Below are 15,818 nucleotides of genomic sequence, written 5' to 3' on the forward strand. Positions count from 1 at the left end.
CAAACAGAGAGCCAAATCATGAGTGAACTCCCATTCACAATTGCTTCAAAGAGAATAAAATACCTAGGAATCCAACTTACAAGGGATGTGAAGGACCTCTTCAAGGAGAACTACAAACCACTGCTCAATGAAATAAAAGAGGATACAAACAAATGGAAGAACATTCCATGCTCATGGGTTGGAAGAATCAATATTGTGAAAATGGCCATACTGCCCAAGGTCATTTATAGATTCAATGCCATCCCCATCAAGCTACCAATGACTTTCTTCACAGAATTGGAAAAAACTACTTTAAAGTTCATATGGAACCAAAAAAGAGCCCGCATCACCAAGTCAATCCTAAGCCAAAAGAACAAAGCTGGAGGCATCACGCTACCTGACTTTAAACTATACTACAAGGCTACAGTAACCAAAACAGCATGGTACTGGTACCACAACAGAGACATAGATCAATGGAACAGAACAGAGCCCTCAGAAATGACGCTGCATAGCTACAACTATCTGATCTTTGACAAACCTGACAAAAACAAGAAATGGGGGAAGGATTCCCTATTTAATAAATGGTGCTGGGAAAACTGGCTAGCCATATGTAGAAAGCTGAAACTGGATCCCTTCCTTACACCTTATACAAAAATTAATTCAAGATGGATTAAAGACTTATATGTTAGACCTAAAACCATTAAAATCCTACAAGAAAACCTAGGCAATACCATTCAGGACATAGGCGTGGGCAAGGACTTCATGTCTAAAACACCAAAAGCAATGTCAACAAAAGCCAAAATTGACAAATGGGATCTCATTAAACTAAAGAGCTTCTGCACAGCAAAAGAAACTATCATCAGAGTGAACAGGCAACCTACAGAATGGGAGAAAATTTTTGCAACCTACTCATCTGACAAAGGGCTAATATCCAGAATCTACAATGAACTCAAACAAATTTACAAGAAAAAAACAAACAACCCCATCAAAAAGTGGGCAGAGGACATGAACAGACACTTCTCAAAAGAAGACATTTATGCAGCCAAAAAACACATGAAGAAATGCTCATCATCACTGGCCATCAGAGAAATGCAAATCAAAACCACAGTGAGATACCATCTCACACCAGTTAGAATGGCCATCATTAAAAAATCAGGAAACAACAGGTGCTGGAGAGGATGTGGAGAAATAGGAACACTTTTACACTGTTGGTGGGACTGTAAACTAGTTCAACCATTGTGGAAGTCAGTGTGGCGATTCCTCAGGGATCTCGCACTAGAAATACCATTTGACCCAGCCATCCCATTACTGGGTATATACCCAAAGGACTATAAATCATGCTGCTATAAAGACACATGCACACGTATGTTTATTGCGGCACTATTCACAATAGCAAAGACTTGGAACCAACCCAAATGTCCAACAACGATAGACTGGATTAAGAAAATGTGGCACATATACACCATGGAATACTATGCAGCCATAAAAAATGATGAGTTCGTGTCCTTTGTAGGGACATGGATGAAACTGGAAAACATCATTCTCAGTAAACTATCGCAAGGACAAAAAACCAAACACCGCATGTTCTCACTCATAGGTGGGAATTGAACAATGAGAACTCATGGACACAGGAAGGGGAACATCACACTCCGGGGACTGTTGTGGGGTGGGGGGCGGGGGGAGGGACAGCATTAGGAGATACACCTAATGCTAAATGACGAGTTAATGGGTGCAGGAAATCAACATGGCACATGGATACATATGTAACAAACCTGCACATTGTGCACATGTACCCTAAAACCCTAAAGTATAATAAAAACAAACAAACAAAAAAAAAAAACAAAAAAAAAAAAAAACAAGGGAAGTCAGAGAAAAAAAAAAAAAAAAAAAAGAAAATCATGATTGCATACCTTAATGTATCTAGAATAGGAAAAGGAGAAGGGAAGGAAGGCCATTCCTCAAACTGGTTAATCCTAGGGGCTAGGAAAAGGAGACTACTAAGGCAGTGTTGCCAAAGCCCGTTTAAGCACAGCACAGGTAAGACATAGTTCTGGTGTCTGAGTCCCACATGAAGCAGGTATATCCTTATCACAATTGTAAGAGCCGAGGCCACCATGCAAATCCTGAACTTTCTTCCTTTTTTTTTTTTTGAGATGGAGTCTCATTCTGTCACCCACGCTGGAGTGCAGTGGCACGATCTCGGCTCACTCCAACCTCCACCTCCCAGCTTCAAGCAATTCTCCTGCCTCAGCTTCCCAACTAGCTGGAACTACAGGTGTGCACCACAACACCCAGCTAATTTTTGTATTTTTTTAATAGAGACCGGGTTTCACTATATGTTGGCCAGGCTGGTCTCAAACTCCTGACCTCAGGTGATCCGCCCACCTCGGCCTCCCAAACTGCTGGGATTACAGGCATGAGCCACCGCATCCAGCCTATTCTTTTATTTTGATTTCTTACATACCAAGAACGCTTCTCCATTATAAAATCTGCTGCTCCCAGGAAGATGTCAGTCTTCTGAATGGTCACAATTCAGACCTTGAAGCCGTGAAGCCAAGAGACAGATCTTTGAAGGACACTTAGGGTTGTGCCATTCTGTGAATATTTGTAGGGGCAGCCAGGCCTCCCCTCTACTTCCAGTGGGTATTCTTACCTTTTCTTCAGTCTTCCACATGAAGTAAATAAGTGAAGTAGAAACCCTAGCTGAACCAATCAGGACAGTGCCTCTTGTTCTATTTTGGCATCACAGACCCTTTTGAGAGTATGATTGTCATGGAGCCTCTCCCCACCTGCCCCTGTGGAGAAAAGTGGCCCACACTACCAGGGGTGTCATATATGCCAGGCATTCCGCCATGACTATGGGCCCGTGGTTGAAAACCCCAGGTTTAGAAAAACATTCAGATACACACCACCAGCCTTATATATCACTCCAAGCCCTAGATTGCTTTGTGTGTTCACCTGATTTTAGTGGCGGAGTAAGAGTTTAAATGATTTTTCCAAAGTCCCTTTGAGGGAGAGGCACGACCATTTAAAGGTAGGAAAGGAAGCTGAAAAGTAACTGTTTGATGTCAGTATTCTCATGGCCCCATGGATTCTTTATCAATTACAATATAGCTGGCTGATAAAGGAACAGTTATATAGACAGGGATGAAAGAAACCATTTAAATCCAGGAGTGTTCAGAACTGGGGATAATAAGACTCTCCCAGTCATCACTGCAGGGAAGTAACTTTGCAATACATGAATGTTGTAAGGAGGGCTCTGATGCCTCACCTCATACCTGCTTGCCACCTGAATCCACGTGCACCAGCAATAGACATGCAGTTTGATATGCTTGGCTCTGTGTCCCCACCCAAATCTCATCTGGAATTATAATCCCCACGTGTCAGGGGAGGGGCCTAGTGGGAGGTGATTGCATCAGGTGGGTAGTTTCCCTTACGCCGTTCTCACAATAGTGAGTTCTCATGAGATCTGATGGTTTAAAAGTGTGTGGCAGTTTCTCCTTCACTCTTTCTCCCTGCCACCATGTGAAGAAGGTCCTTGGTTCCCGTTCACTTTCCATCATGATTGTAAGTTTCCTGAGCCTCCCCAGCTGTACAGAACTGTGAGTCAATTACAATTAAACTTTTTTCTCCAAAAATTACCCAGTCTCAGGAGGTTCTTTATAGCAGTGTGAAAACAGTCGTTTCTCTCCTCAGCCCTGCCCTGTGTGTGTGTGTGTGTGTAGGGGCAGGGGGTGGGGTAGGCGCGGGGAGGCTAGCAGAAAGTGGTTTACAGAGAGAAATCCCTCCTTCCTCTGTCTCTGTATGGGGGAGCTGTTTTCTCCTTCCTTCCATCTTTCTTGACTATTGAACTTTTTGCTCCTTAAAACTACTCCACGTGTGTCCATGTTGTTTTATCAAAATTGGTGCAAGACTAAGGACCCTGGTGTTCGAACACTCCGGTCATCAGAACTGTCTCAGTATTGATGGAAGGGGGATCCAGCCATCAACCTGGAGCCAAACCCCAACCAACGAGATGAGACTATAAATGGCACAATCTGGGGCACGTTCCACAAGGTTCTGTAGAAGTCTGCAGCAAGATTAAACCCCTTTTGACCACAGCTGCAATCCCCACATTCATGACCACACTTTCTTTGCCTTTTCTTCCTGTCTCCCTTTCCCACTTTCTTACCTGTTCTTCCTGAGATTGCCTGTCAAACTGCCTGCCTGCCTCCTGATGCTTGTCTCAGGGTACATTTTGAAGGAAACCCAAACCAAGACAGGGGTAGTATTTGCTGTAATGGGCTTTTATTTCTATCTTAGACAAATTCAGGTCTCAGAAAAACCTGGCACTTGTAACCAAAAATAAAATTCTAAGGCCCTCCAACCATCAGAATGGGCCCCTCCTCTTGGCCCAGAACATTCCAAAGTTAACTTGAAAATCTAGTTCAGGCCACAACAGGATGGTGGGGTCGAACATGCCTCAGTATTCCCTCCTGCCTTCTGGAATTCAGGAAAAGCTGACTAGCATTAACATCAATACAGACCTTAAGTCTGATAAAAGACATCTGCAATGTATTCTCTCTGAAGCCTTCTACTTGGAGGCTTCATCTGCAATGTAAAATCTTGGTCTCTATAACCCCTTTAGGGAAACCAGACATTTCTTTCTATTGATATAACTCTTTCAACCAATTGCCAATCAGAAAATTTTTAAATTTACCTATGACTTGGAAGCCCCACTTCCAGTTGTCTTGCCTTTCCAGATCAAACCAGTGTAAATGTTACGTGTGTTGACTGATGTATTATGTCTCCCTAAAATGTATAAAAGCAAGCTGTGCCCCAGCCACCTTGGGCACATGCCATCACGACCTCTTGAGGCTGTGTCACAGGCGTATCCTTAACCTTGGCAAAATAAACTTTCTAAATTGATTGAGACCTGTCTCAGATACATTTGTGGGTTCACACACTGTAACACCAATCCAGACTTAAAATCCACATGGGCATTTTCTCTGCCAGTGCCCTGCTATGGTTTGAATATGTCATATCCCCCAAAAATCACATGTTAGAAACTCAATCCCCATACAACAGTATTAAGAGATGGGATCTTTATGAGATTATTAGGCCATGAGGGCTCTGCCCTCATGAATATATTAATGCTATTATCACAGGAGTGGATTCCTTATAGAAAGACCAGTTCAGCCTCCTTTTCTCTCTCCTGCCCTCTGCCTTTTGTCATGGAATGACGCAGCTAGAAGGCCCTTGGCAGATACTGGCCCATTGATCTTGAACTTCCCAGTTCCGGAACTGTAAGCCAATAAATTTCTGTTCATTTTAAATTACCCAGTCTGTGGTATTCTGTTATAGGTGCACAAAACAGACTATGACATGCCATAAATACAACATACGTAGGAAAACACACATATCTAAAGATTTTATTATTATTATTATTATTATTATTATTATTTAGAGACAGGGTCTTGCTATGTTGCTCAGCCAAGTCTCAAACTCCTGGCCTCAAGCAACCCTTTCACCTCGACTTCCCAAGTGGTGGGGATTACAGGTATAAGCCATTGTACCCAGCTCTATCTAAAGATTTTTTACTGAAGAATATCAATCTGAAATAATCAAAAGGATCAGGATCCAGTTTTAAAGAGCTTATTCAAGAGAAGCTGAAGCCATTCCTGGATGCACCCCTTCAGAGAAATGAGGTTAGTGCTTTGAAGTCAAAAGCTAAATTTTTTCTTATATAGGAAAAAGACAAATTTAACAAGATTGCAACATTTTCTATACAAAACTGATTTATGAGTTATAACACATTAATTAGTTACAGTTTGTTTCCATGTAGCTTGTTTTCTTCTCCTTATAACTGGTTTTTCATTTCCTTTCCAATTTTAAAGACAGTATTTAACATTCCATCTTAAGCCATATGATAGCCTAGAAATCTTTGTGTGAGAAAGGTAAGAGGGGGGTCAATATATAATGAAAGTCTACAGTTAGAGGGAAGGGGGTCCTCCCTGGCACCCTTCAGCCACTTACATTTTATGAAACAATGCAAGTAAGGGAAAAGGCTTCATTGGTTATTAGACAAACAAAAGCTTATAGCTTATAGCTGCCTAGCTTACAGGCTGTCAATGACTCAGGCCCTCAAATTCTCATTCCTTTAAGGCTCAAAATAATTTAGCATTCCAATAGCTTAGACTTTGAATTATTTATTTTCACAAGAGGACACCTGTAGGCAGGTTTTCTACAACCACTACCTGACCCTTTATTTATAATGCAACTCAAGAAGGCCCTGGCCTGGCACAGTGGCTCATGCCTGTAATCCCAGCACTTTAGGAGGCTAAGACAGGCAGATTGCTTGAGCCCAGGTGTTCAAGGCCAGCCTGGGAAATACAGGGAGACACTGTCTCTACAAAAATAAAAATAAAAATAAGCCAGGCATGGTGGCACGGGCCTACAGTCTCAGCTAAGCAGGAGGCTGAGGCAGGAGGATCACTTGAACCCAGAAGGTAGGGATTGTAGTGAGCTGAGATCATGCCACTGCACTATAGTCTGGGCAACAGAGTGAGACCTTGTCTCAAAAAAAAAAAAAAAAGGCTGGGCATGGCACCTCACGCCTATAATTCCAGCACTTTAGGAGGCTGGGGTGGGCGAACTGCCTGAGGTCAAGAGTCTGAGACCAGCCTGGCCAACATAGTGAAACCTGTCTCTACTAAAAATACCAAAATTAGCCAGGCATGGTGATGCATGCCTGTAATCCCAGCTACTCAGGAGGCTGAGGCAGGAGAATCTCTTGAACCCAGGAGACGGAGGTTGCATTGAGCCAAGATCACACTGATGCACTCCAGCCTGAGACTCCATCTCAAAAAAAAAAAAAAAGGAAGGCCCTAAGACAACTAAGACAACAGGCCTCATGCCTCACATTTGTAGAGTATCAAGTCCTCCAGACAGCTAAGTTTATGATGATATGAAAGATTAGGGAAAGATTTTTGTATTTTGTGAATCACTGAGGGAAGCTATGTGGTTAAGTACATAAGGAAAAAAACTAGACTATTTCTAGTTTCTGGAAGCAGCATTATCTGTAACCTTGTTTTGAGTGTCTTAATAACAATCCTTTAAATGTTAATGTGAGAAATGACTAATAAACAATTATTAAAAATGAGGCTTTAATTTGCCTTATTTGCATAACAGTGATTGCTCCATTGATTATCCCCTCTCCTGAATCACCAATCTGATTATTGGGCTATTCCCATAGACATGACTGTCCCCACAAATCCCTAGCCTGTTTCTTTTAAAGCAATTTTGTTGAGAGATCTATCTTCATATTTCATGTTCAAAGTCCAGTCTGGCTTCTGCTGTAATCACTCCCCCAAAACTGTATAAAATTAGCAATATCAGGCTAGGAGTGGTGGCTCACACCTGTAATCCCAGCACTTTGGGAAGCTGAGGCAGGCAGATCATTTGAGCCCAGGAGTTCAAAACCAGCCTAGACAACATGGCAAAAACCCGTTGCTGCAAAAAATACAAAAAAATTAACTGGACGTGGTGGTGTGTGCCTGTAGTCCCAGCTACCAAGGAGGCTAAGGTGGGAGGATCACTTGAGCCCTGGGAGGTTGAGGCTGCAGTGAGCTGTGATCACGCCACTACACTCCAGCCTGGACAACAGAGCAAGGCCACGTCTTAATAAAAAGAAAAAAAAAATCGGCAATATCTCTGTGCTGCCAACAAAAACTCCTGTCATCTTACTATTAATAGTTCCCTTAACAGCATTCAATTCAGATGCCAACTCCTTCCTAGAAACATTCTTCTCTTCCCTTGGCTTCTATGTGACTGTACTCTCCTGGTTTCTACATTGGCTATTCCTTCTTCTCTCTTGATCTCCAAGTGTTGTTCAGGGATCAGGAATCCCTCCAAGGCCTTCGTTATTTCTTTTTCTTTTTTTTTTTTAATTTTTTTTTTTTTTTTTTTTTTTTTTTTGGGGTTTGGCTTTTTTCCCCACCCCGTGATCCAGTGGTGCGATCTAGGCTCACTGCAAGCTCCGCCTCCCCGGATTCACGCCATTCTCTTGCCTCAGCCTCTGGAGTTGCTGGGACTACAGGCGCCCTCCACCACACCCGGCTAATTTTTTGTATTTTTTAGTAGAGACGGGGTTTCACCGTGTTAGCCAAGATGGTCTCAATCTCCTGACCTCGAGATCCGCCCGCCTCGGCCTCCCAAAGTGCTGGGATTACAGGCGTGAGCCACTGCGCCCGGCCTACTTCTTTTTCTTTTTAGTTTTTTTCAAGTTTCAGATACTAATTAATCAATATAATCTCCAATCCAATATATCAACATGACTTCATGCATTTAGAGGAGAAATATTTCCTGATTAAGTGGAAAATTGTGCAGATGGTTTCTGGAAGGCCTTCATTCTAAAGCAGCTTTATAGGGAAACATTTAGAAATCTGGACCTTCTTTCTTCAGTATGCTGTAATCCACATTCACTGGGTAGAACTTGTATGGATCATTGGGACCCAGTTTGTTTCAGCGTTCTGGGTTATTCTTTCCGTCTCAACTAACATCTGGATTGAACAATGCCAGACACAAAACACACAGTGCTGCTGCAGTACCTTCAGCTCCAATAAACACAAAGAAGGGATCAAGCTCAGATGCTTCTTGGCCTGACTGAGGATCTGGTGGAGCATGTTTGCAGCATTTGAAAGGAAAGAAACTCTTCATTTCTTTGTCAACATTCTTTAAGTGATTTCATTCATTTATATGTCTTTAAAAGTTACCTATATTGGTGATAATCCTCAATTTCTTTCTTTAGTTCAGGTATCTCTTGAGCTACAGATTCAGATACCCATTGAACTACACATTAGGCCAGGTGCGGTGGCTCACGTCTGTAATCCCTGCACTTTGGGAGGCCAAGGTGGGCAGATCATGTGAAGCCAGAAGTTCAAGACCAGCCTGGCCAACATGGTGAAACCCTACCTCTACTGAAAATACAAAAATTAGCTGGGCATGATGGTGTGTACCTGTAGTCCCAGCTACTCAGGAGGCTGAGGCAGGAGAATGGCTTGAACCCAGGAGGCAGAGGTTGCAGTGAGCCAAGATCGTGCCACTTCACTCCAGCCTGGGCAACAGAGTGAAACTCTGTCTCAAAAAAAAAAAAAAAAGAAAAGAAAAAAAAAAAAAGAAACTACACATTAAACATTTTCATTTGGATGTCTCAGGCATTCCAAACTTAACATGGTGAAGAGGAATTTTAATTCCTCCAAACTTGTCCCTCCTTTCTGTCTTCATCACATTACATAGCACCAATAGCCTCCTAATTGGTCAAGACCAAAACTTAAACATCCTCCTTCATTATTCCATTTCCTTCACTCCTGATGTTGAATTCATAAGGAAATCCAATAAATTCAATCTTCAAAATATTCTTTGAGTCTACTTTTCCTCATATCCACTACCACAGCTCTAGATCACACAGCATCATCACTCCCATTGCCTACTGAAACAGCCTCCTAAATTGACTGCTACTCCTCTAAATACCTTCAATCCATTCCCCACCTAGCAGCTAACATGAATTGAAAATGTCAAATCTTTTGCCCCATGCTTAACTTTTCATTATTTCTTATTGCATCAAAATAAAATCTATCCTTCTTAAACGTGGACTACAAAATGCTGCATAATCTAACCCTAGCCAGTCTCTTCAGTCTCATCTTGTGCTCAAGCAATACACCTCTCTCCACTTCCATAAATATGCCAATCTTTTCACTGACTGTTCTCCATTGTCTCCTCTCTTACAAACTCTTCCCACCCCAAATATATCCCATGACTAAATTATTTTTATGTTCAAGATTCAGCTTAAATAGCATGCCCTCAGTATAGGGCTCAGACTACCTCATTATTTATTATTATTATTATTATTATTATTATTATTATTATTTTAGGATGGGAACTCACTCTGTTGCCCAGGCTCGAGTGCAGTGGCATGATCACTGCTCACTGAAGCCTCAACCTCTAGGACTCAAACAATCCTCCCACCTCAGCCTCCCAAGTATCTGGGACAAAGACATGTGCCACCATTCCTAGCTACTGTTTTTTATTTTTTGTAGAGATGAGGTCTCCCTATGTTTCCCAGGCTGGTCTCAAACTCCTGGGCTCAAGCAATCCTCCCACCTCAGCCTCTCAAAGTGCTGGGATTATGGGCATGAGGCATGGTACCCAGCCTTCTTCTTCTTCTTCTTCAATTGTTCTTCAAATTCTTTTTTGTTCTTAAATTCATGTTTATTAAAGTATAGTTACATATAAAGAAATTTGCCTTTTTTAGGTATACAATTCAATGAGTTCTGACAAACCTATATGGTCAAATAAGTACCACCACAATAAAAATTTAGCATATTCCATCACACCTAAAATTTCCCTCAGGTCCTTTCATATTCAATACTTCCCCACTCTTGCAACAATTGATCTGATTTCTGCCAATGGTTTTGCCTTTCCAGAATGTCATTGCGATGATGAATTTTATATGTGAACTTGACTAGGCCACAGGGTGCCCAGATATTTGGTCAAACACTATTCTGGGTATATCCGTGAGGGGGTTTCTGAATGAGATTAACATTTGCATTGGTAAACTGAGTAAAAACTACAAATTAGATTACCCTCCCTGATGTGGGTGGGTCTTGTCCAATCCACTGAATGCCTGAATAGATCAGAAAGTCCAAGTAAAGGGAACATCTCCTGCCTGACTGCCTTGAGCAAGGACATCAATCTTTTGCTTTCTTTGAACTTAAACTGAAACAATGGCTCTTCTTGGGTCTCAAGCCTGCTAGCTTTTGAACTGGAACTGACTCCATTGGCTCTCCTGATTCTCAGGCCTTCAGACTTGTACTGGAACTATACCATAGGTTATCCTAAATCTCCAGTTTGCCGACTGCATGTCTGGGAATTTCTCAGCATCCATAATCAGATCATCTAACTCTTTACAATAAATCTATTTAGATAGATGGATGGGTGACTGGATAGATAGGTAGAAAGGTAGGTAAGTAGTTATATAGGCAGGCAGGCAGATAGAGACAGAGATTAGATAGATGATAGATAGATAGATAGATAGATAGATAGATAGATAGATAGATAGATAGATAGATAGATAGATAGATAGATAGATAGATAGATAGATAGATAGATAGATGATAGATAGATAGATAGAATAGATTGGATAGAATAGATGATAGAATAGATTATAGATTAGATAAAAAGAATAGATTATAGAGAGAACAGATGGTAGATAGATGATAGATAGATAGATAGATAGATGATAGATAGATAGATAGATAGATAGATAGATAGACTCTTTCTTTATGTAGCTCCAAGTTTCTGACCTATATCATTTTTCTTTTCCCTGAGAAACTTTTAACATTTATTGTAAGGCAGATCTACTGGCAACAAACTTCTTCAGTTTTTGCTTGTCTGAGAAAGTCTGTACTTCTTCACTTCTGAAGAATCATTTCACAGGACACAGAATTCTAGGTTGGTAATTTTTTTCTCTCAACTAAATTTCACTGACCTCCTTGCTTGCATGTTTCTGAGGAGAAGTTGGGTATAATTTTTTGTCTTTTTTCCCCTGTAGGTAAGGTGTCATTTTCCTCTGACTTTTTAAAGACTTTTAAAATATAGGACTTTTAAAATATGGTATTCCTAGGTGTCGTGTTTTTTTGTGGTGATGATTGTGGTTATTGTTGTCTTGGCATTTATCCTGTGTGGTGTTCTCTGAGCTTCCTGAATCTGTGATTTGATATCTGACATTAATCTGCAAAAATTCTCAGTCATTATTGCTTCAAGTATTTCTTCTGTTCTTTTATTTATTTCTTCTCCTTCTGGTATTTTCTTTTTTTCTTTTCTTTTTTGAGATGAAGTCTTGCTCTGTCGCCCAGACTGGAGTGCAGTGGCGTAATCTCGGCTCACTGCAACCTCTGCCTACAGATGTGAGCCACCGTGCCTGGCCTCCTTCTGGTATTTTCTTTTCTATTTTTATTTTTATTATGATATGGAGTCTCGCTGTGTTGCCCAGGCTGGAGTGCAGTGGCATGGTCTCAGCTCACTGCAACCTCCGCCTCCCAGGCTCAAGCGATTCTCCTGCCTCAGCCTCCCGAGTAGCTGAGATTACAGGCACCCGCCACCACACCTGGCTAATTTTTGTATTTTTATTAGAGACAGGGTTTCACCATGTTGGCGAGACTGGTCTCGAACTCCTGACCTCAGGTGATCCACCCACCTCGGCCTCCCAAAGTGCTGGGATTACAGGTGTGAGCCACTGTGCCTAGCCCTTGTGGTATTTTCATTCCACTTATGTAATACCTCTTGTAGTTGTCCCATCATTCTTGGATTTTCTGTTGGGATTTTTTTTTTCAATCTTTTTTTTCTTTTTGCTCTTCCATTTTGAAAGTTTCTATTGAGATACACTCAAGTTCAGAGATTGTTTTCTCAGCCATGTCCAATCTATTAATAGACCCATCAAAAGCATTCTTCATTTCTGCTGCAGTGTTATTTCTGGCATTATGTTTATGCTTAGAATTTCCATCTCTCTGTTCACCCGTTGCCCATCTGTTCTTACAGGCTGTCTACTTTATTCACTAGAGTCTTTGGCATATGAATAAGTTGTTTTAAGTTCATGGTCTGACCATTTCAACATCCGTGTCATATATGAATCTGGTTCTGAGGATTGCTCCGTCTCTTAAAATTGTGGAGTCTTTGTTCTGTTTTGCCTTTTAGTCTGCCTTGTAGTTTTTTTTTTCTTGACACCTGAACATGATGGAGTACGTAAAAGGGGCTATAGTAAAAAGGACTTTAGTAATGCGTGGGAAGATGTGTGGGAAGGAAAGGTATTTTATAGTCCTATGATTAGGTCTCAGTCTTTTTTTTTAAGTCTTTTCATTTTTATTACTCAAAAAAGTTTCTTTCTTTCCTTTTTTTTTTTTTTTTCGAGAAGGAGTCTCACTCTGTTGCCCAGGCTGGAATGCAGGGCTCATTGCGACCTCTACCTCCCATGTTCAAGCGATTCTCCTGCCTCAGCCTCCCGAGCAGCGGAGATTACATGTGCATGCCATCATGCCCAGCTAATTTTTGTATTTTTAGTAGAGACAGGGTTTCACCATGTTGGTCAGGCTGGTCTCGAACTCCTGACCTCATGATCTGCCCGCCTCGGCCTCCCAAAGTGCTGGGATTACAGGTGTGAGCCACCATGCCCAGCAAAATTTCATTTTTTATTTAGCTTTTTGACTCTGTGCTTGTGCCTTCAACACTTTCACAACAATTTTCTGCTCCTCGATAAGGAAAGCATGCTTGATCCTGTCACGAACACATTTAGCACAAATGGAACCACCATATTCCCTGCTGACATGTTTTTTTTGTTTTGGACAATTTCATAAGAACTTTAGGTCTCAAGCATAAACCCCTCAAAGTCTGCCTGGGCACATGACACATGCAGATTTTGGTGCTTTCCCAACCTTCTTGGTATAAAGGTAAACAATTCTATTACCTGGGGTTCGGGACAGCCTAGTTTTGTTAGAGGCTATATTGTAGGAAAGCCTACGATGGTATATCTAACGCTGGACCATTCTGAGTGCCTGTAAACAACATCAGCAAAAGAGAAAGAAGAAAGTCTTTGCGAGTTCACAAGTCAAATAGGATTCAGTCTCAGTCTTTTAATGAGCCTGTGCCTCTAGACTGTGACCTTCACAAGTGCTTCTCAGTACCTTCCTCCCCACCACTGGGTGGAACAGGATAGCTAGAGCTGGCTGGAATTGGATATTTCTCTTCCCCGAATCATTAAGACTCTGAAAAAACTTTACTAGATTAGGCTCTGGTAAAACAGTTTCTCTCAAGGGCAGGCCTTGTTAAGAACAGAAAGCTCTGGCATATTTCAAAATGGTTCCTTGTCCCCTTCCCCTGATGAAATCCCAAAGGGATTTTTGGCCAGTCTTTACTGTGAGAACCTGATTGAGTGCCTGGAGGTAAAACTCAGAGAAGTGTGGCGGTTGCCCTATGACTGGGTCCCCTTGGAGTTTTTATTTAATTTATTTGTTTTGTTTTATTTTTTGAGATGGAATCTCACTCTGTTGCCCAGACTGGAGTGCAATGGTGTGATCTTGGCTCACTGCAACCTCTGCCTCCCGGGTTCAAGTGATTCTCATGCCTTAGCCTCCCAAGTAGCTGAAATTACAGGCGCATGCTACCACACTTGGCTAATTTTTGTATTTTTAGTAAAGATGGGGTTTTGCCATGCTGGCCAGGCTGGTCTCAAACTCCCGAATTCAGGTGATCTGCCTGTCTTGGGCTCCAAAGTGCTAGGATTACAGGCGTGAGCCACCACACCTGGCCCCCCTGGAGTTTTTAATCTCAGACTTGTCCACACTGAGCCTCCAGCTATTTGTCAAGCACAATTTAGATTTTCCTACCCTGGCACTAGTGCCCACGGAGGTTTTTGCTTCTGAGTTCCTGCTCCATTAAGTTGTAATTCTCTGTATTTGCCTGTCTCTTCAATTTTGGGAGTAGCATTTTGCCCTGTAACCTCACTTTTCTGAGGGATCCAAGAAGAGTTGTGTCTTCACTTTGTCCAGCATTTTCCTTATTGTCAGGATGGAATGATGACTTCCAAGCTCCTTACATGGACCCTCACTTCATTATTTTCTTGCTCATTTACTCCCTGACCAGAAGTTGGCTATAATTCTTTTCTTCTTTTTTTTTTTAAAGAAAATATATGCTTTTATTTTTCCGTGATTACAAACACAACTGAATATCAAATGCACAAAGTAAGAATTACACAGGGAGGCCGGGCGCGGTGGCTTACGCTTGTAATCCCAGCACTTTGGGAGGCCGAGGCGGGCGGATCACGAGGTCAAGAGATCGAGACCACGGTGAAACCCCGTCTCTACTAAAAATACAAAAAATTAGCCGGGCGTGGTGGCGGGCGCCTGTAGTCCCAGCTACTGGGAGAGGCTGAGGCAGGAGAATGGCGTGAACCCGGGAGGCGGAGCTTGCAGTGAGCCAAGATTGCGCCACTGCACCCCAGCCTGGGTGACAGAGCGAGACTCCGTCTCAAAAAAAAAGAAAAGAATTACACAGGGAAAAAAAAATCAGATACGTTCACATATATATCACCTTTTCAAGGCATTTCCATCCAGAATAACCCTGGTTTGCCAGGGCCAATAGATAGAAGTCACAAAATCGCCTTTAGTCAAATTTGTGTGTTTGCTTTCTTCTATAATTCCAATACCTCCACCATCAATGACTTGAGATAGCTGCCAAGGTGTTATATAATCAGTGCCAGTGTCTTCATTCTACAACGAAGGCTGTCACTTCACACTTGGAAGGTTGCACAGCGGCCAGGCAGAGGCGCTCCTCACTTCCCAGACGGGGCGGCCGGGCAGAGGCGCTCCTCACTTCCCAGACGGGGCGGCCGGGCAGAGGCGCTCCTCACTTCCCAGACGGGGCGGCCGGGCAGAGGCACTCCTCACATCCCAGACGATGGGCGGCTGGGCAGAGGCGCTCCTCACTTCCCAGACGGGGTGGCCGGGCAGAGATGCTCCTCACTTCCCAGACCGGGTGGCTGGGCAGAGACGCTCCTCACTTCCCAGAAGGGGCGGCGGCTGGGCAGAGGCGCTCCTCAGTTCCCAGACGGGGTGGCCAGGCAGAGGCGCTCCTCACTTCCTAGATGGGGTGGCGGCTGGGCAGAGGCTGTAATCTTAGCACTTTGGGAGGCCAAGGCAGGCAGCTGGGAGGTGGAGGTTGTAGCGAGCCGAGATCAGGCCACTGCACTCCAGCCTGGGCAACACTGAGCATTCAGTGAGCGAGACTCCGTCTGTAATCCCAGCACTTAG

General features: G+C 42.7%; 2 pseudogenes; both read right to left on the reverse strand.

Moving 5' to 3' along the window:
• Positions 1 to 8,394: 8,394 nt before the first annotated feature.
• LOC116472310 (cytochrome c oxidase subunit NDUFA4-like) lies at positions 8,395 to 8,642 on the reverse strand (annotated as a pseudogene).
• A 4,560-nt stretch (positions 8,643 to 13,202) lies between these two features.
• LOC116472311 (large ribosomal subunit protein eL34-like) lies at positions 13,203 to 13,556 on the reverse strand (annotated as a pseudogene).
• Between the last annotated feature and the right edge of the window lie 2,262 nt (positions 13,557 to 15,818).

The sequence above is a fragment of the Hylobates moloch genome, unplaced genomic scaffold (assembly GCF_009828535.3).
Source record: "Hylobates moloch isolate HMO894 unplaced genomic scaffold, HMol_V3 SCAFFOLD_8, whole genome shotgun sequence".
NCBI lineage: Eukaryota > Metazoa > Chordata > Mammalia > Primates > Hylobatidae > Hylobates > Hylobates moloch.